The sequence below is a fragment of the Schistocerca piceifrons genome, chromosome 11, assembly GCF_021461385.2.
Source record: "Schistocerca piceifrons isolate TAMUIC-IGC-003096 chromosome 11, iqSchPice1.1, whole genome shotgun sequence".
In the NCBI taxonomy this organism is placed as follows: Eukaryota; Metazoa; Arthropoda; class Insecta; order Orthoptera; family Acrididae; genus Schistocerca; species Schistocerca piceifrons.
Window position 1 is genome coordinate 73,664,693 of NC_060148.1, and position 22,475 is coordinate 73,687,167.

Below are 22,475 nucleotides of genomic sequence, written 5' to 3' on the forward strand. Positions count from 1 at the left end.
GCTAGTGCTTGTAGGAAAGTACCGAGCGAATATCGAAACATTGAAAAGCCTTCTGCGCGAGTTGGAGTTAATTTTCGAAAAAGAAGCAGCGCATGATGGAAGGAAAGGGCAAAATAAGTATTACAATAGCGACTTTCGTGGAGCACCGCGCAATAACAACATCCATCAGCGTGGAGGCAGGACTATAAGAGACAAAATTGGGACGGCACAGTAACTTGCAGAGACAAAACGATACCCGCCAGTACGACACGAGCTGGAGGCGCAGAGATTCACATGGAGAGCGGGACGAGTGAATCGAAATACGTGGTCCTAACCCAAGTTCCAATCACCGAAACAGAAATGGAGGGCGAGATTGAAGCCAGGACCGTGCGGTATCGGCTCGGGGAAAATCCGCACAAATACTCGGACAGAGCCGTTTACATATGTTGAAATGTGAAGAGTGCAAGAACGTAGTTTTTGTACAGAAAAAAAGTGTTGCGTGTGTGTGAAACAAAAGGGAAACATTTGTAAAATAGACATCTTTCTGTTGTGTACGTATTAGACATTAAGTGTGGTACTTTGTTTTTATTTATATTCTTTAACATGTACATGTGTAACTTGTAGGGGCTACGAGGCGACATGTGGACCTTCCGCATTCTTTGTTAACTCCGAAAACGAAGGGTCGGTCTAACTCACTTTTCTGTACTTTCCATGTCATGCGGGAGCCACCACTCTTCCGAGTCATTGGTAACACAGAGTGCACCTTCCTGTGTGTTTTGTCTTTACACCGTACCAATTACTGAGTCTTTGTTGAGGAAGAGCTACTGGGTGCATATCGACAGTGTTCCGGGCACGCCTCACAGCGCTGCACCACTTGTTTGTTTGCGCGGTATTTGTCACTGCTGTCGTGGGCACACAGCTGCGATGCTGCACCTACTTTCAGTGAGGCTTTTCTCTTCGTTGGCGTGTTGGGCACGCCACAGCGCGTTGCACCTTCCTGGAGTGTGGCGAGTTTCTCCTACGGTGGTAAGTCACGTCTCTGAACGTGTGCGGTCGTCGGAATTTATCGTGTGAGCGGTGTAATGCCGAACGTATGGAATTCCTCAACAAGTCCGGTAACTGGTGTCTCGGTGTGAGACCTAGCACACACGAGAAGTCTAAAAGTATGATATTTACAAGAAGCTGTGTACAGAGTTAGAGTCCTTGCATTGTAACTTGCGAAGTCTGCCGTGTTTTTTTTTTTTTGTGTGTGTAAATTTTCCACCGTAAGTTTGTGTACATCCAGTTCCATCTCAGATGAGTAGCGACCGACTCAGCGATCGGCCGCGCCAGAGACAGCAACATCCACCGAGTTGTCTCAGCGGGGCAGGACGGGGGAGTATGTATGGTAAACGGGTGTAGCCGATAAGTTGCATACAGTATTTTTATTAATTTCCATTACTAAGGCGATCGCAGCTAATTATATCTCGTCTAATATGTGTTCATTGTTTATTTGTGTGCGTCCGCCATGTCTTGAGCAGTTTCAGGGATCCATCGAGGCCTCTGGGATCCGAGACGGCGAGGGACGTGCAGTGGCGCCTGTAGATAGCGTAGTTAGTGAAGTTAAAGTGTCAGCAGTAGTTGTGAGCATGCTCCAGTGACGGGTATGTCATAGGCGGGATTACGTACAGTATTTTAGAGTTACGGGTGGAGTACTTGAGCCTCTCTGTATCTCAATGAGTCGTACCCTGGTATTAACAATGGGCCCATAGGTGAAGTCACTATTCTTTACAATAAGCATTAATTATAAAGTCTCTGAGCAGAGTATAAGAATTTTGTGTTGTATTAGTGTAACAGTTATATTCATGTAAATATTCGTCTCTATTAATTTGTTTTATGGAATGTACAAAATACGATCTTTACAGATTGTGAATGCTGTTTTAGTAAAAAGTTTTGAGGAGGCACTCTTTATGAAAGGTCGTAAGTATTGCGCAGGTACTGCGAACAGCGAGTGACTGCTGGACGAGAAGTGACGCTACACGGTGGTCGGTGTGGAGTAAATGGAGGCCGAGCGGCAGGCAGACGCCCGAGCGAGGCGGCTGTCAGTCACGACACGCCCCGCCCCTCCGCGACGGCTCAGAGGCGAGTGCCGCCCACCTGCTGAACGAGGCGGCGGCCCACCTGGCCGACAGCCTCCGGTCAGCTGAAGGCGGACACAACCCCGGGATCCCACCGGGACGGGCGACCCCGTTGGCGGCTGGCCGAGGAGACAGCACGGCACCGCTCAGCGGTGACGCAGAAATGGGGATTCCACTGCAGGAGAGGTGCCAGACGACGAGGGCGTACTCTGACAGTGGTAGCACGAAGAGTCGGAGAGATCTCTTGAGGCGCACTTCTGACGGACGCCGTTTACCGTTCCTGCACGAATTCGCATAAATCACAATAATAGGCCGGACTGCACGCCCAAAGCAGTTCTGTGCCGGGTATTGATGGACTGCAGTTTGTCGTGATTATGTTCTCTCCTACAGAGAGCAGTTCCGAGCAATCAGCCACGTTGATCGATCTGCTATCCTGGTTTCATCCTCCATCAGATGAATCCACGAGTGTTGCAGTCACTCTGAGAGTAGAATCCCGTATTGCAATTTTTCGTTCTAGATAAGACCAAGTGTACTGTCTTAGGACGGCCAACTACCTGTGCTACGGCTCTGTCCCGATTCTTGCGGTCCTCAATACAATCAGAGCCCGTACGTGTGCTTGCCACCGTACCGCACTGTGCTGCACATCAACAATAGGCTGTCGTACCACCCCACGAGCTTCTTGTCGATGGACAGTGCCGCTACAGAGAGTGAACGATGACTGGAGCAACTTCCGGATGCCGCGCCTGGTTCCCAGAAACATTAGATTGGTGGCCCACACCACCAGTCGCACTCCTTCCAGCTGGCGCAGCTTTCTCCACGCCAGGAACCACCATCCCGCTCCACAGACGAGTGTGGCAATATTCGTGTGTTGAGTGATTCGTTGTGTGACGTCAGCATGCGAAGGACGTTACGGTCAACTGTTTTTTTTTTCTTTTCTTGCTCAGACATCTGCGTGAACACAGTAACATTTGTGCTTTTAGTGAAAACATTGTTTTTATTCGCCCTCCCCCCCCCCCCAAACTTTACTTCGGACAGTAGAGATAGGAAATTCAATGTCAAATACATGTATATTTTTTTGCTTTATAGCTTTCAATCTTATTTTTTTATATGTACATGTTCATGTTAAAGATATCCTGGTTCCCTATCATCATGTCTGGAACAATTTTTTTTGGTGATGCACACTATGTTACATGATCTTCGATCACACAGGTACACTTACGAAATTTCTGTCTTTTCATGTACACTATATCTCTCTATCTCACTTATGTTCATGCCTGTCAATTGTCACTATGTGTACAAATTTCAATAGTTACAAAATGTTATACACAATAATATGCTACTGTTACACGAGAGTATTTTTGTTTGTCTATGTGAGCGGAATATCTGTGGTTACAATTCTGGTTAATGGTGAATGGACCATCAGCCAATCGATCACTGTAAAATATTTATCATCCTTTCTGTTCAGGGAAACGGCGTGAGAGTGGTTAAACGTCTCAACCATGAAGCATAGAGATATTGTTTGTCTTTTTGGCTTCATGCAGACGTATGTGTGTGTTTGAGTTGGGCACCAGTAGCTAATTCTCAAACGCTACTTTAATGAGAAGCTTGCAGGTCCATTAGGTCAACATTTTACTGCAGCTTCGAACTTAGCCTTCTGGCATGTGTTCAACATTTGTATGACTGTGTGAGTATGTCCATGTATGACAGTGGGCTCCCTGAGGGTGAATCTGTGTTGCGTGTGACTTATTCGTCAATGTGAGTAAGATGTTGGCGAAGCTATAAGAAAAATTCCACCTTTTATTTCATCATCAATTTCCAATTTAATGTGCCAGTTCGTTGTGACATTTTGGAAACTGTTTGGAGCGATTCTTTCTGAGTGATTGACACAATACATTTGTCAAATGAGTCATCCACTACCAAAAATAATCTAAATTGACTGGGGGTGGGGAATGACAGATTCTGTGTCCTCTTTTGCGTGTCTCATTTTAATCAATTTTATTAGTGTTCTATGTCACTGCACGGTAGTAACAGACCGAATAAGGTTATTGTAGTGAGAGTATTTGTACTGAGTGCTCAAAAAATAATGTTCACTTGATTCCTATACGTGTTGGGTTACTTCCCTGGGTGGCTTGTGCGAGGCAACCATCGGAGGACGTGGCACATGGCATTTCCGGTTGGGGGCTGCACTTCCCTGAATCTGAGGGGTTCGTACAGTAGGCTTAAGCCCCTGGTGGAACGACCTGCGAGACGTCCGAGTGTCGCCGCAGTTTATGTGTTTACCATTCCGGCGCGTCCGGAACGGAGATTCCTGGCACCGACTGACTGCATTCTCCTCTTGATTCTGACAATACTTGTGTCCACAAGTCTGGGTGCGACTGTCTGGCGCCAGATGGCCCGCGGTCTAGGCAGGTTGTTTTCGTAGCCAGTGAAATGGCAAGTTCAGTGCCCTCAGCTGAACAGCAGAGGCATGACTGGTCAACTTAAACTGAGGCTAGTTGACGTCATAAAGCCCTGCTCGGAATTGGAGGGAACGGCCGTTATTGGCGCGAATGATGTCCCGAGACAGTGTGGGGGAATTTTGGAATCAGCAGTTTCCGAGGAGAGTAGAGAGTTCAGCAATGCTGGCTTCGCTCTTGCTTAGAATTCTCAGACAGCCTTCGCTGCCAGGGGTTGACACAGAGTCGCTGCACGGCACAAGTCGGCCCCTACATCACCAGGACGCTGCCTGCCGACGGCGCGCTGCAGATTTCAGTACCGGTACAACATTGTGCGGCTCCAGCATTGTAGGTCCTTATCAATACTGAATCACTCAGCAGCAAGCATGCTCACATTGTTACAAGTCCACCTTGTTTGTTTCTCCATGTGATCCTGATACGCCAAAGTCTTCCTCTGTTTGTAGCTTATTCGTACTTGAAAAGAAAGTTACGCTGCTAGAAATTCTTGCAAAAACTGGCAACAGCTGCTTGTTTTTCTTTGTGAGTTGTGTTTTATCGACACGTCCGCCATTGTTCAATGAGAAACACCGAACGACACAGCGTATGGTTGTATAGTCGTGGTGTACTTCAAGAAAGGGAACTCTTCTTTCATCGTTTTAGAGGAATCACATTTTCTTCTCCTCGTATTAAGGGACGAGAGTTAGTTTTACACACGGCAGCCAACAGACAATGGGGCGCGCTAAAGCGAGCTCGCCGAAATCTGTGTTGCATCTGCCGCCTGCCTCTCACTGTTGTCAGTAACAGTCCGAAGACATCGCGTCGGTGGCATCTGCACGGCTCAGCCCTTCGGAGGTTCGAGTCCTCCCTAGGGCATGGGAGTGTGTGTTCTTCTTAGTGTAAGTTAGTTTAACTTGGATTAAGTAGTGTGCAATCCTAGGGACCGATGACGTCAGCAGTTTAGTCCCATAGGGACCCAACACCACCACGTTGGTTGCATCGACTACAAATGTGTCATATGTCCATGAATAGCAAATGCGTAAGCACGAATACAATCTTCTGTTCACACCTCTCCTGGTCCCGTGACGAAAATACAGCGTCTTGGTTCCATTGTTGCGTTCACCAGAAGTGGTATTGGGAAATCGGTTTACGAAATCCGGTTTTGGGAGCCCCATGTAGGAAGGGGGGGGGGGGGGTTGTTACCAACTGTATAGCACGGAACGAGATGAACGGACTGTGGCGTCGCTGGACCCAGTCGGTCCGGCAGTGCCGACACGGACGTAGACGCCTCGCTCGCTCTGCTGCAGCCGTTCCCTCGCATGCCGCGGGCCGAGCTAGCAACTCAGCCTCATGAGTCATCGTGTTGTTTATCGGTGGGGAGGGGGGAGGGAGAAATGGGGCAGCCGCGCGCTTTTGTGTGGCTTGTCGCGTAACTCACCACGAAACTGCTCTTGTTTAATACATTGTCTTACTTTAAAAATTAGGACCGATACGAACAAAGGGATGGCGAATAGTTTGTTAAATTAGCGCGTCGAGTGTTTAATAATTTATTACTCGTTATTTACCGCCTTGTTACAGTCGTTTAATCGCTGATTCCTTGAGCGAGAATAGCGTGCAACGAACGGAAAATAGCGCCACATTCAGTCGGGCAGTGTTTCGATGTACCATTGTCGATTCCTGCAGATTTCTCGTACCACAGTTGTTGGAAACGAAAACCACGCGTTCCTGGCTACGTCACTGCAACGAAATAACCAATGTTCGTAGAGGACGCAAGTATGCGAAAACCACCAAACAGCACTTCGGACTGAGTGAGTTTTAGTGCGACACGGCGTCTTCTGCCACAGTCTCCAGGAGCCGTGGTTGTCTGTAATTCTGGACCGCCAGCCGAGAGTGACAGCAGGTTGCCTCTGTTGCGCCTTGAAGTGCTGACAGAAGTTTATTTTTCAACATTTCGCCTAATTTGGCCGAATTTGAACATCTAAAATGTTATAAGGTACTCATTCTAAGGTATAACCTGCCGTTACGGCTTTTACACAATAAGAAAAGTATCACAGTTGTAAATTTGGCGTGTCGCGAGGTAACGGAACGCACGGCGCTGAAATACGCGAACATTATTCACCCAGTATTTGAGCACTTCGCGACTTCGAACACACGTTGAGAATAATTTTAAAGAGTTCCAAAACTTTTTCTCGCTTACACGCTTAACGTCAAATATTACAGACGTTAACTCGTCTGTAAACTAATCAGACATCCGAAGTTGTTTAGTGCATAGGCATTCTGAATCCTGCACTCCACTCGTGGCGTCATGCCGACGTGCTTCTGGCGAAGAAACGCGGCACTTGCGTTTATTTCAGTATTTTTACAATTTTCTGGGATTTAGGTTGTGATGCACGAGGGATCTGTTGTTTTCCCCAACCTACCTTAGACTGAGGCGAAGATTTGCTTGGTTGTTGGCGAATTCTTGAGAATTTATCGTAATGTTTGCGTTTCATGAAATAAAACTTTCTTATTCTCTTTTATCGTTCTGTGACGTCATGTTTCGTGATTTGCTGATAAAAGAGAAGCGATCACACACCACAATTTTTTTGCTCTATAGAACTCTGCAGCGCTTTGTTCTCGTGTTACTATTTGTTGGCCAAGAGAGACTCGTGTGTCGACGAAGCTACGCAAGGTCTTTGAGACGCGTCGTGTTCCCTGTGGCTTGTTGTGCAGAAAAGTTGTCGCAATCGTGCTTGCGCATTAGTCGTATCTTACGTGACCAAAGAATGAATGGATAGTGATCGACCGTCACTTGCCAACTTCTTTATCTGACGTTCAAATGACACGATTAAAGTGCAGTGTAAATTTTTATGTGCGACCTATAACGACGGCAGAATCTAGATTTAATTTGTGCCATTTCCAGTGCAAGCCAGCTGGGGTGGCCGAGCGTTTCTAGGCGCTACAGTATGGAACCTCGCGACCGCTATGGTCGCAGGTTCGAATCCTGCCTCGGGCATGGATGTGTGTGATGTCCTTAGGTTAGTTAGGTTTAAGTAGTTCTAAGTTCTAGGGGACTGATGACCACAGATGTTAAGTCCCATAGTGCTCAGAGCCAGCCATTTCCAGTGCAATATTTGCAAGAATCGAGGTAGATTTGTTATTAGTTTCCGTCAGAGCACTGAATCACGTCGGAATTACATTTGTGGAGGCATTTGCTAATTATATTTGACTGAAACCTATAGCGAATATTATTTCGTTTAGGCAGATACTGCTCCAGAAGCCTTACCCTTTACTGATGGTAAGTCACTGTTTGGGAATTATCGGTAGCCACTGACGTCAGATTTACCGACATTTTAGCATGATAAAGTACTGAAAATCTTGAAGACTTCTGAAATGTCTTGTATCATTTAGACTACATATCGTCATAAAACGCAAATTTGAGTACCAAAACTATGAAATTGATAACTTTAACTTCGCAAACAGGTAGATCAGCACAGCGACTGTCCAGTTTGCTCCCCGCATCCAATCGCAGCACAGGACGCGTGATGTCACATAAAAGTGACTGTGTTCACACGTGAGGGACGGGATGATTAAATAAAAGTTCCGCGAATTTTATGAATAATGCGTAACCCGAAATCTGAGCTCCAAATGGCTCTCACTTTCGTGACACTGTAGTGTGTGTGTGTGTGTGTGTGTGTGTGTGTGTGTGTGGTGGTTTCAGTTTTTACACTCGGCTATCACAAAATATGCAACACAATTGGAGCACCGTAATGAAGACCTGTCCAAAACGTCTCGTGGGTAGCGAGATCAGTTGGCTGAATTGTCGGGAAATGTGACGTTGACGGATGAAGAGTGGCCGGAGCCATTTAATCGAGAATGTGTGGAATTCGCTCTCTGAAGCACACATCTATTGCCCATAATAACGGAGTAAGATCGCTGGTGACTTACGAATGTGTACAGTGTTTCTGGGTGCTTTTAATTCTTCACGTGTTCTGTCCACCAGCAGCATCTTTGACAGTGTGGTGTCTCACACGATACTTGGGCTGGCAGTGGCGGTGCTGTACCACTGGGTGCTCATAATCTGAAGTTGAGCCACTCACAGGGGTCCAGTGTGGACTGCAACTATTGTATGGCAGCGAAACTTGGTATACTAAAGCCCCCTTGCGGAACCGATTTACACTGGAAAGAAATTATTTCCGATTTTGGCCACCAAATGGCTCTATCAACGGAAGAAAGACGTATAGAAATGTTTCCATATGTAATGGATTGGCAACGGAACGTGGGCAGGAAGGGTCAAACAAGTGAGAAGGGCAGAATGTAGATCTTGTTATTAACCGCCAGTTGAACAATTTGTTCAGTATGAGCACCGAAGACTTCGGCGAGACGTTGCACAACGACAGATTCGCACCTGGTAACCAAAATCGGAACTGATTTCCTCCGGCGCAAACTGATTTCGCATTAACGCCTCAGCATACCTGCCAAGTTTCGTTGCCATACGGTAATTACAGACCACAATGGACCTCGGTGAGTGGCTACATTTTACTTACGACCACCCGGTACTTCTATGGCTCTGCTGAAGAAAAAAGCGATTCGCGAAGATTTCGCTGTCGCATTTCTGACCCATTTGGTCATAAACCATTTAGTAGTTAGCCAGTTAAAAAAAGTTTGTAGTTGTCTGACTTCCGTCTTGTTTCACCTTTTTGAAGCATCAACACTCCTTAGGTTCTGCAAATACCCGTCTTCCCAGTACAGGCGGCTGTCTAAACTGGAGCAGGTCGCAGCTACCGATAGGGGGCGTCGACATTGCCCCGTGGCGTAATGATGTACTCTGTGACGTCATATATACTTACGGATACAACAGAACGCGGTGATGTTTACATGGTTGCTATATTACGCATTTTTTTCTAATATAGGTGGAAAAGTGATGTGTTGCATAGCCCGAGGTCTAGGCTGGGTTGACAGGTTACAGTACGGTCGTCAGTTAGCGGAGCCAAAGAAATGGAGTGTTACAGTAACGATAATTCTTGCTGTGTCAGATATTTTATGCACGTTAGATTTCGACGAGTGTTTTATTTCCGTTTTGATGTCGTCATGGATCGAAACACAGTTGGAACGGCAGGTTCAGTATTTTTCAGCATTGGGCACAGTTCGTAGCTAGCGTAAACGTACGTTTTACACCTGTGTAAATTTGCGTGTGCACAAGACGGACGCAGACTCTGCACAAAGAGACATCGGTGCAGCCAGCCTCGTGCGCCTGTTGACACGTGGGCGCGGGCAGTCGACACGTCCCAGGCGAATACAGGCCGTGCTGTCCCGTCCACGGTTTTGTTTCGTTTGCTCCGTTTTGCTGCGTCGCACTATTAAGTTCTAGTCTTTCGTGCACTTTCAAATTTTTGTTAACCCATTGGCCGAGTGGCCTAAAAAGGAACAAATGGATCTGAAGAATATTATCGTGCATACTTATGGCGCGAGTTATCGGTATCAACTAGTGTGTCTTCTGAATGATATAATGGATGATCGAGTTGAACTTTTTACTGCTAATGTTATGAGGAAACGTGCTTTCCAATGCAGTGGCTACGCGTATCAATTACTAATGGCCCTTTGAATAATATTCATGTTCATTTGAGACACACTATGTAGTGCCTGCTATCTATCGCTGCATTCTCGAAAACAAACAGCATGAGAAACCAGGCTGTAGTAAAATTATAAAGATTACAACTTAATTAGAGCAGTCAACTACGAATATGATATGCAAAATTTATTTACACAAAACCATTGCCGGTTGCCGATTTTCAAAAACAAGTTGTTAGGTGGCTTTCAAAAGCTGATCTGTACTTGCGTTAACCGCCACGATCTCATGCTAATTCTACATTTACATGTTTTGAATCATAAGCTAACATGTATGTACTAGTAAATAGTAGCATTCTGAAATGAACTGATAATATCATAGAGCTGTATGGTTTATATACCTCTTTGCAGTATAGATGACCTCGAAATCCCAAGACTTAATGCAATAACATGCAGGACGTGCAGCTGCCTCAAGTATGTTGCAACATGTGACCCTGTTTCTGTTATGATAATACTGAGGCCATTGAAACTGGAATATTTAGAAAGGGACATTGAATTGTCTGTAAATAGAACACTCACCCCATGCTTGAGATAAGCACATCAGCCTTCTCCACTGCTAATCCATTTCAAGATCCTCTACTGATGTCTGGGGAGATCGAATCCTGTCTGCATGAATGGGTCCTTGACTAGATGCTTGTTGACTATTGATGACGGATTCCACTGAATTTTCCGTAAATGGTTGGCAATCAAAGAGGACACAACGAGGTTTTCTGCTGTGCATGATGAGGGTGTCCTTGATTTCAAGTGTTGATGTTCTGCCTGTGGAGCATCTCGATGACTGGCCAGCTGAGGATTCTTCAGAATGTTCTTCCAGACCTTTAGGAGAGCTGATTTCTTAGAGCTGGGGGTGGGATGATGCTGAGAACAGGAAGTGTTAGAGCGATTGTACTCTGAATACATCCCATAATACCTGATTCAGTTGGACATCTATCTTCTTAGTATGAGCACTATTGATCCTGGTCGACCAGTAATCTTCAGCAACAGAGCACCTATGATAGGGTTAGAGCTATGGATCTCAAAACACGAGCATTAGCTCCCCATAACATATCACCAAATTTTTGAAGACTGTTCTTTCTCGTTTTGACTTTAGGTGCTACTTGTAAGTCAAGAGTTCTGTCTAGCGCTGTTCCTATGTATTATGGTGTAATGCAGTACAACGAGACCTGGTCTCTGAATCTGTCTTCTGGTGTGCACTCTGACTGTCTTCTGCATAGATGTAATGTAGATACAATTATTTTCTGTGGATTTAGGTGGAGCCACTATTTGTTGATGTATACATCTAAGACTTACATATCAGTGGATAAAGAGGTTTCAGCATCATAAACGTTGAGGCTCTGGGCCACCAAGCAAATGTCATCAGTATAAATCAATTTTTTTGAAGACTTTTGGTAAGCTGTGCATGTACAGACCAAAGTGGTAGTGGACTCAGAATAGACATTTGAAGTAAACTATCATTTGGTTTAATTACCCTGCATCTGTCATTGTGAGAATGGATATGAAATGCTCTATTGTTTAGCATGTTGTTAAGTAAGTCCTTAAATTTACGGCACAATCGTGAATTTCTAAAGAAGTGCTTCTCACCAAGCAGTGTCGAGAACAGCTGATAGGGCCAAAAAGGCAGCTACACTTTCTAATTTCTGCTCATACTCGTTTCCGATATAAGTAACTAGAGAGAGTGTCTCTTCCTTAAATTACTTTCGCTTCTTAAGCTGGGCTAGCGCCATTATTCTTAACGAAAGAGTGTGTTTCGATTGTTACTATATGTTGAGAGTTGCACTCTGTAACTTCGTTGGTGTAACCAATAGTCTATGGAAAATGTGGTTCATTAGTCAGCATGGTATGTTTTCATTATTTCTATTTGCTTAATTCTTTAATATCTGAAAACAGTTTACTATTCACATTCACCCGATAGGTACTTTCCAATTACTTACACAGTTCCAAGATATGCTATTAGATGATGGCGTTCAAGCCTACAGAATTCATAGCCACATTGCATTTACCATGATTGGCATATCATTACGCAATACTACGTAGCTTCCTTAAATTTGGTTAAATCTAAGGCAATTCCCTGTTTATTGTTTCTTTTACAAGCTAACAATAGTTGATTGGCAACCAAAACGTGTAATGAATGGTAAAGGAATGTGGTTTTGCGAACAAGAAAATTCAAAGGTTTCGTAATTAAGTTTTAATGTTTCAGAAATACATAAGATCACTTATCTGCAGCACCTGATAAGTCAGGTCTTAATAACATGTCATTAATGTCAAGATCATTCGTCGACTACTTCAGATTGACTTTGTTAAAGAATGTCTGTTTCTCAGTTGCTGATCCCAATTACAGTCACTGTTGACAGGGGAGAGGTGAAAATGAAAATGTTTAAGTTTAGTACAAGCAGCAATGTGCCTTACCAAACGTGTTACTCTTTGAACGGAAATGCACTTAAAGATGTGGTGACGGTGTTCATCTTTAATGTGAGGCTCTTATTTGGTTTGGACGCAGCGTGTAATCCTGGCGGATTGGAGGACGATGCTATTCTTACAGCTGAGTCCTGGCATTCGCCTTATGAGTGGGTTAAAACCTTCCTTTAAAAAAGCATCACCTGCGATTGTTTGTCGATCGTTATGGCATTTTGTGTCCTGTTACATTGTACTAGTAGTCTTTAAGACTAATGCTTAGGAACTAATCTCTAGTATGATACGAAGGGATTTGTAACATAACTGTGTAAGTCAGAGGTAAGTGCCATGTTATATAGAAGAAACTGGAGTCATTCTGAACAGTGTAGTGGTCTAAGTCTTTGTATAGTCAATAGCACAGCTACATCATATTTAGAATTTCTGCTGTCATGACATCACATAGGTTTTGTTTTCAGCAAATGTAGTTATGTCAGATATATATCTTACTGAAGGTAATATTACAGATAGGGAAGTGGTCATGGATGTAAATGAGGTGGGAGATGTAACTGTGCGAGATCAAATTTGGCAGTGTTCTGAAACATCTAAGTCGAAACGAGGCCCAGGGAGTAAACAGTCTTCTGGCAGGATTACAGACAGCCTCGGGAGAGCCGGCGATAGCGGAGCTCTCCCACCTGTTGTGCCCGGCGTATGAGACACGCGAAGTACCCACAGACCTTAAGAAGAATGTAATGTTATCAGTTCCAGAGAAAGCAGTTGCTGGCAGGTGTGAAAATTACTGAACTATCGGTTTAATAACTCATCGTTGTAAAATACGAACACAAATTATTTACAGAAGAATGTAAAAACTGGTAGACGCCGACCTCATGGAAGATAAGTTTGGATTACCGAGAAACGTGGGAACATGCGAGGTGCAACTTGACCAAATGGAGGGTCGGTTAGTAGGACACGTTCCGAGACGTCGACAGGTAACCAATTTAGTTTTGAAGTGAAGTGTGGAGGGTAAAAATCGTAGAGGAAGACCAAGTGGTGAATACAGTAAGGAGATTGGGATGGATGTGGGCTGCAGTATGTACTTGGAGATGAAGAGGCCTGCAAGTTATACAGTAGAATGGAGAGCTATTTTTTAAACCAGTCTTCACACTAAGGAGCGCAACAACATCTTATTTTCCAGTTGGTGTATTTCTTCATTGTTTATAACTGACTGTCAGAGTACCTCTGAAGATGACGTGAGGAATACATATTTATTTAAAGTAGGGGTAGTTGAATATCACGGGTTGGTGATGAAGGATAGATTTCGTGGATCCACTGTATTTTAATCTACTCGACTTGCTTAGCGATGATTCCTGCTTGTTTTTGAAGGGGCTGACCTGCTCGTTAATTCTGCCGCATGTTGGGCCGCGACAACAGTACGCAGTGTCGTCTGTGTACAGGGCTGTTGTTTCGATCCTCGACCTTTAGCGATGTCAGCCGTCTTGTTGGTGTGTAGCACTGGAGACGTGACTGTCCCACGTGGCGTCGCTGCGGCTGGCTTAATACTTGTCGAATGGTGATCACCAAGCAGCGCTTGTACTTACCTGTTTCCAGCAACGTTTTTAGTAAACTGCACACTTTGGCATGCGAAGTTCAAAAGTAACGTTTCAAAGAGCAGCCCAGCATGCCACAACCAATGCAAGGCGCGTTCGCCGTCCACGAGAAAGCTTGCTGGCGTTGCGCCTGCCGTGTTGCGTTCAGCCTGCGTCGCTCTGCTGCTGAGTCCTGGGACCGGGTCGCCTGTGCTGTGGTTGCCGCTGAACCCGGCTTGTTCTTGTGCCATTATGTTGCTCTATTCCTCGAACAATTTTAGTCTGTCTCGAAAGCTTTCCCTGTCACTGAGAGCACGGTAACCTGTGATTTGGTGTTGTTTTTTGGTCTTTCGGGTTGCGAAATCATCTTGCTTCCATTTTAGAGAGACTATTTTCAGTTTCATGGCCGCGATGAAGAAACGTCTGATGTGTTTGAGGCAGGTGTCTTGTGAAAGGAGTGATTTATTTTGTTATCTTCCAGTGCCTCCAGTCTCTGAGGTGCTTTCTTTCCATTTCATATTCGTCAATCTTATAAAGTAGTGGATGTTAAGCGGTTGCATTCGGATTTTCGAGTGTTATTTCTTCGTCGGTTTCATCGAATTTTGGATACCGTGGATGACCGTGAATGTTTTTGTAGCACTTTGAGGAACTTTTTTGAGGTCGTCAGTAATCAATGACATTCTCATCTGCTATTAAGGATGGCTGTTCGCAAATGGTGTGCTATGACCTGTTGGAACTTTTTTCCAAAAACTACTTCTATTGTGCGACCTAATTCTTGTGATTACCTCGCACATCATTTGGTGGGTTTCTCTTATTAGGTCATTGAAAACGTTCAAGCCAATCGTAGGTTATCCATTTGGTCTACAGAATTTCCCTACTGTTTAATTTTGTTTCTTATGTACGTCAGGAGTCTTAAGGAGTGGTTTGAATAGTTGATTCGTTAGGTTTTGTGTTAAAACGTATCAATCTGATTTTTTCGACTATCCGATTTCGTGAGTTTATGATCGTTTTAAGTTTTTTCCTAGTTTTTGTGATTCACAGCATAATAAATGATAGGTATTCGTTAGCTATGCAGTCGCCAAATTCAGTGTAGCTTCAGAATCTGGGTAGCTATGTTGTACGTAGTATATATTCTAAGATAGAAGTGCCATAGTGATTGATAAAAGGCGGCGAGTCATTTCTGAGTCTTGCGTGATTCAAAATGGCTACAACAAGTTTAATATCTTTCTTGTTCAATTTTTCAGCAAATATCGCAGATCTAACACTGAGTCTCCTGTTCCTTTAGCTGGGCACAATGAGGGTATATAATTAACGAGCGGTTCCTCGGCAGGATACATCGTTGTGGTGTTTTATATGAAAGACTATGAAGCATCTATCTCAGCTTCTACTACGGTCTGGTTTGCGTGACAGATACAGTTATCTAGATTGATTTCTCTACCTGCTGATGAGGTACGTGCTGCGACTATAATACCAACTTCTTTTTCTCTTACTATGCCTTTAGGGAGTTTGTTTTTACAGCAGAAACCCAGTGTGTTGACAATGCAGATAGTGGCAACATCTTTCTTAGGCTTGAATGTGAAGGTTAATTCTTGTTTCCGGGTGTCTCAGGCTAGGTTGGGCATAGGCCTCCTTGTCTATCAATATGGCGATATAGACGTGGATCCGTGTTCGCCAAAGAACGTAGTAGGAGCTTTTTAGAAGCTGCTGTTATTATTTCCCTTCTTACAAATATCAGGTTGTGAAGGGCTGTAGTGAAGACTCAGAGTATGTTTTCCGTTTGATTGTTTTCGTGACATTCTTGGACGAAGACCGTGATAGTTTCATCAATGCGCTAAATGTATTCAGTTTTGTCTGCTGAGATAGGCTGTTTTGGTCTTTCTTTGCAACTCTCATCACTATTATCAGTGTTGCAGCTCCTGCATTTTGGTGCTTCTTGTTTTGGGTCTATTTTGCAATTAAAAATTCGATGTGCTCGACTCTGTTCTTCACGTTTCTCTTTATATCGCAGCTTTTCGTGGCTTATTGGAAAGTGTTGTAATATGGACGTAGCTGTTATTGAGGAGGTAGTGTTTAAATAGTCCAACCTTGTGAGGTACACAGTGCATTCTGAAATGGTGAACAAGTAGCTTGTTAGTTGGTTCTTTGTAACTATACATGACTGGAAGGAATAGCGTGGAATTTTGATTTAGTTTCCCGGTACCTTTAGGTCCCCTTCAGTTTTTTCGTTTGTTGTATCACGGTCAAAATTGGTTATCACAAAGGCGAGCGTGAGTCTCTGTGGTTTCTCTTTTGCTTAGTGTTTGGCGTGCGATGTGATTTCTGTTACTGTTGCTTCAGATCGGTAAGTAACTCAAACTGTTCTCTCGGGTTTCGATATCTGATGGGTCTGTTGTGATGTTGGCAAATTTTTTCGGATTTTTTTATGAACGACTTGGTGGCCCAGGCAACTGTTTTAGTGCAGGTTACAACGATTTGGCGGTTTCTTTGCCACCTTCTTAGTTTATAGTAGGGTTTACTAATGTGCCATAAGTTGTGTTAGATGTGCTTTAATTCAATCTGCATCCAACCAGTTGTAAACCTTGTTCTTCGTGAGATGTATTTGGATGAGTGTAAACTTTTTGTAATCGGAGTATCGTGTTTGTGGCTGCTTTGCCTGTTTACTTCGGGTTTCTTGTCCGGGTTTTCGGCTAGTTCGCGTAGCGTTGCGTTTCTGGAGATCTGGTGGAGACAGAGTTCCCTGCTTCAGTCTGGTGCGCTGAAAACTGTTGTTGCATATCGGAAACAGGACGATCCATAGTCCCCTCGCCCTGCTTGAGAACGCTCGCAGTCAGCGTTGAGTTCTGTGCCTTTAGCCTCGGCAGATGCGAGTTGGTCGTCCCTGTCTCAAAATGTGGCGGTTGTGCAGACTGCGGATCCCAAGTCTGAATCACTCTGACAATGCTGCATTTGACGACAGTGGCGCGAGTTACGCATGATGCACTTTGCAGGGGACATCGTCTGAGTAACACGTGTGCTGTCGAACAACTACGTACATGTAACAACAGTTCAAGCAGTTTCGGCTGCGAGAATGCTTGTCTCCAGATATATCAGAGGAAAGCCCTTAATAGGTATATCGGTTGCAGAAGTTAATGCTTGATACCCCACGAGTCAAAGGGTTGTAACAGCTGATTCCCTGACCACCCATATCTGCTCGCTGGTTCGCCTTTTTGAAGACCAGAACGTGACAGCAGCGGCTGTAAGCAGCAGCAGGGAGTGGCCAGTGGTGGGGCTTGCGGTCCTCTGCTGCTCCTGATTGGCTGAAAGGCCCACGTGTAGAAGGATTTCGTGGAGAGGCTCGGAGCTCGGGGAATCGAAAGCTGGCCGTCGGTGCCCGTGTGGCCGACGTGGCGGGTCGCGGGCGCTATGGAGCGGAGTTCTGTGTCGCGACGCACAGTGTTCTCGAGTTTCAAAACGCGTTCGGATAGCGATAATCTCAGTTTGTTATCGAAATCTGGGAGTCATGTTTTTTGAGTGACCGTCTTCCTGTTGAGTTTGAACTGTGTATTTCGTACAGCCAGTCGAAAGTAATTTCCTCGACTTGGCTGTGAATGTTCCCAGTACTGCGGTCGGGACTTGGGATCCTGCCTGGGGGTAAGCAGGTAGCACGAGGGCCGTTAACTACTGGCTTTCGAGCGATGAGGTTCGATACTTTCCAGCGGGTCGAGGCTCGGCTGGCGACCACTGTGTCGGACCGACTTTACGCGTGTCCCGGTGGTGCAGGACGCTTGTCTGGGTGGGCCCCGTGTCGGCTCTGGCCGGCACCACCTAAAGAGAAGGCCGCGGCGCGCTCCTGTGACGTCACGCAAAGCGGGCCAGGGTTGGCTTGGCGCTGCGCTGACAGAATCGAGGCGCACGGCCTGCAAGTCTTCGTCAAACGGTTTTACAGAATGTGTTGAGCTGCCGGCGCCCCCCTGCGGCCAGGCGGGCTGCACCCGGCACCTGCCTCACTCAGGTTCCACTACGTCCAGTACGAAAATCGCGGTTAACACTGTGGGTGCCTGCTAAGTGCGAAATTCACGAAAATCACTCCACGTAGTACTATTTATCACAGGATTTTCAGTTGGGCTGGATACTAAATTCACACAGACACTCCTTTACTTTGCTCACTCAGGTTTTATTTGAACAAATGGAAGATCGTCTATTGATTACGAATCACAACAATTTCGGCGTACTGTGTGCTTCTAGTGAAGCTACTATGGCACATGTTTTCCAGGACTCACAGTACTGGCACAAGTTTATCCTTCCACAGTACTGTTTCTGTAAATACGCCTTTAAGTAATGTTCTTCCTTGCTCAAGAGTGGCACATGGAACATTAACTTTTAACATCTGCCATAGTACCCTTACAGACCTCTAGCTTAACAAATCACCATCTTGTCTCACAAACCCAATAATGCTAATCTCATATAACTCTGCCATTCGACATTTTGCGTTCACTTCAAGCCACATTTCGCACAACAAGTCATGTGTTACTTTTTTACTATACCCGTTTGAGCCACTCTATGTAATCAAACCACTAATAAGCTCAACAAACCCATTTACACTTTCATGCACACACCACTTCAGTCATTGGCCCCTCTCTTTTGATTTTATAAGTATCTGAATGTCTCTTGTCATGGTACTTGAATTACAAATCATGTAAAAGTACATCTTTCACACACATATGGAAAATTTCTCTGTTTCAGACATAATATGATATATACTAATATCATACATTATACATTAATAAAATCGACAAACTGCAAAGAGAGATCCTCGACGGAAAACGGAGAAAAAACGTCATACGAACATATGTCCAGAAATGCATCATCGCCACGGTAGATGACACTGACGAAGGGAATTCCTCCGACAACGTGCTGCGTTTTCCTTGTATATAACAGGCCGTGTGATTGACGCAGCCTGTTGTATACACGAAGCATTTCCCAACAATTTTAGTGAGTAGTCTCAGTGCATTAGAATAGGTAGACAGAGGCTACCACTCACAAAGAAGCACACAGTTATAAATGAAGGAGACGTTAGGAAAGAGAAGTACTGGCTGTACGATATCAGATTTAATGACATTTAATATTGTCATACCAGGTAGAGTCCATTTTATTGCTGGGCTTAATGCAGTGTAGTGTGGAGACAGTTATTTGCGAAAAATACTGAAGGAGGCTACACCGAGGATTCTGAAAAGGGAGACTGTTCATTGTTTCTCCTGGCCAGATTCCTCTCGGCTGCCGAACACAGCTCTAGACCTGCAGGGATGTTGGTTGGGTCCCACCAAAGAAGTATCCTGTTCTTGAGTATGGGGAGCGTCGTTCCATTGCAAACGAAACAGACGAAGAGCACTGGTCCTTGCACCATCGTAACTAGATGCATATAGTACACTAACTGCGCTATTCCCTGAGCCTGGTGGAACCCAATTCTAATAATAATTCCTGTTCCACTTAATATAATGGCCTTAACTGACATAAAAAGACATTCCTTCTTTGAGGCAAATTTCTTGTTATCAACAATTTCGAGTTGCCGCATGGAGCACCGAGTACGTAGGTACATGTATCCAAGCAGTCCGAGACAAACCAAATTGAATGTCACAGACACTGAAATCCCTGCAAGGACTACTATGCGACTGTGGATCAGGTAATATTTACTCGTCTTTTCCAAAGCAACAGCTGCCACACATACTATACTCCACGGTATAAGCACACACAGCACCTCACGACAGAATAACTGGCTTACTTCAGCAGGTAGTAGCTGGTTAGGAAGCCTGAGATGGCGAACACAAGAATACATCTGGTAGCAGAATGAGTTCAGCCAGATACAGCTGAGAAGTGTGAGGGCGCTGTCTATCAGCACTGCTGTAGGTAAGTCAGGGACGCCTGCCATACGATACACGACCTCAGAACACAGGATCTGGACTATGCACGTGATCTGAAAGGACAAGAGCATCTTTCCAGGCAAGTTGCGTAACTGGGGAAGGTACATGTATACTCCAGCAGTCGAAAAACGGAAAATGATATTTATCAGTATAAATGAGATTTCTAAAGGCTTCAAGCTGTCAATTTTGAAATCCTTGTATCTCAAGGTAGCGTTGTTTAAACTGTTTCTGTAGTTCAGGGTTTCTTCTGTTAACTTTTGATACAGTATGCGGGTAGATTTAGTATATCCAACTAGGAAACTTTGAAATGGGTAATGAAAGAGCGTACAATCATCAGAAGCCTTAAAGGAGGAAAAATCGCGACACTTCAGCAACAGAATAGCTCTGGAAACAGAACAGATGGCGTCTGTAGCGTTCGACTGCAGACATGATTGATCAGCAGGACTATCGAAATAGCAGCGAGCATCGTGTACGGACTGTATCATACTAAACGGGACGTCCTGACAAATGCCGTACGAGTTGACCGCCATCCAGGCCAGCAGGCAGAGGTTGACGTTTATCCTCTGCGTGTAGGCCAGGTAGCTGGTGACGGGTATGTGGGGCGACCTCTGCACCATGTCGTCCCACAGCTGCTCGCGGCACCGCTCGCGCTGCTTCACGGCTTCCAGTGGCAGGTCTTCCAGCGGACACGTGGGGTGGTCCAGGGCGTTCACCAACAGCTGCACGCAGTCAGTGTCCACGGAGAGCGTAGCGTGGCTTCTGTCCTCCAGCTGCCACTCCTCGTCTGCAAGAAAACGACAGCAAGTAGGTGGTGGCCGTACACTGCAGGCAGCTGAATCCAAAGTCTTCTCTGGATGACGAGCCTGGGCGTCGTTTACCCACATTACCCAGGTTCAGTTACCCAGAACTATGTAAGGCGGCATGTCAACACAAAGTAAGAGTATTAACAAAGACAGATATCGTGTTACTATGCACGTCTATTTCATCTACAGGGTGTCCAAGAAGTCCCTGTGTCGCTCTTGACATAGTAAAAATGAGGAAGTAAATAGGTTTTATTGATAGTCCTGCACTGAAGATGGCAAAAAAACAATGTTATCAGAATTATATTTTTGTTTCAGCACTGCAGTCTTTGAGTTCCGAATCCATGGACCAACAGTTATCTTGTAAAGGAGAGATTAGTGGAGGATTCGTGGGTGCATGAACATCCGCAGATAGGAAAAACTATGTAAGGTATGATGAGACAATTTGCCTCAGTCCCCCTCGTAAAGTAGCCATGCCTGATTGAGATAAATGTCCTGTATTTTTAGGCTGTCTCAAAGACATACCACATATTGGAAGCAATAAAAAGTGACAGGAAACGTGTGTCACCCACTCTTAATCAGATTAGCAGTCTCCAATGAAAATAATTTGCAAAAGAGCAGTTGGACTTCAAGCATCTTCTTCAACAATGCACGACCACACTGAAAAAATATGAATACGAAATGATTTAGGCCCATGTTTGTTACTGAATTATCTGACAATGGTGTAGAGCAACGATTTGTAACCTACTGTACTTTGTTGTGGCGACTTGTGCCATGTCTCGCTCAAGAGTGTTGTTTACTTATAAATGTGCCATATACCACTGTTTGCTCAGGAAAAATATTGTTTTCTTGTCTAAGGGAAGTACCCATTATCAGCAAGAGTTGCAAGGGAACCTACCTCACCTTATGTGGGTCATTGTGTGATCAGAATACCTGTCAGGACCACATTCTCTTGAAGTTTGCATGAATGGGAACTTCCATTTCTCTGTACAACAGAAGTTTTCAGTATCTCAGCTCCATGACAAGGCAATCACGGATTTTGTGTGGTTGTAGAAGGAAGGAGCTTGAGTCTCGTTTTGTTGTTCAGATGTGTGGGTTTCTTAATGAACAACTTATTCTCGGATTCTATTTGGTTCTGCAACATTTAAAGACATATTAAAATGGTTACCACGAAATCCCAACATTACCACCTCAACAACCTTTTGAAATCATCATGACAAACTTTTGATCTTACCACACAAGTAACTGAATATGAAGAATAATAAAGCCGCATGTGGCTCAACGTTGAAAGATTAATGGAAAATTGACACAAGTGTTGAGGAAGTCTTTCTAAGCAGAATTACTAGAACGATCCGCAATAAAGCAAGGGGGACAGCGAGACACATAGATATCTGAGGAAGGTGTGATCGTCCATACACTGATCCGTTGGATACGTATTTTTTTATATCTAACTACGTCCATATAGAATATACTCTTTTGACATAACTCCATTGGCGTCCTGTACAAAGAAATTGGATGCAGGCTGAATTCTCGACTTTGTGATATTTCACTTTCCTCCGTGAACTTAGTGACCCCACCACGCAGCGTAAAAAAAAGTGATGGAGCATATTTGTCACCAGTTTATTTCGTTAGCACGAGATTGTCGAGAAAAAGCACAACAAAATACAGT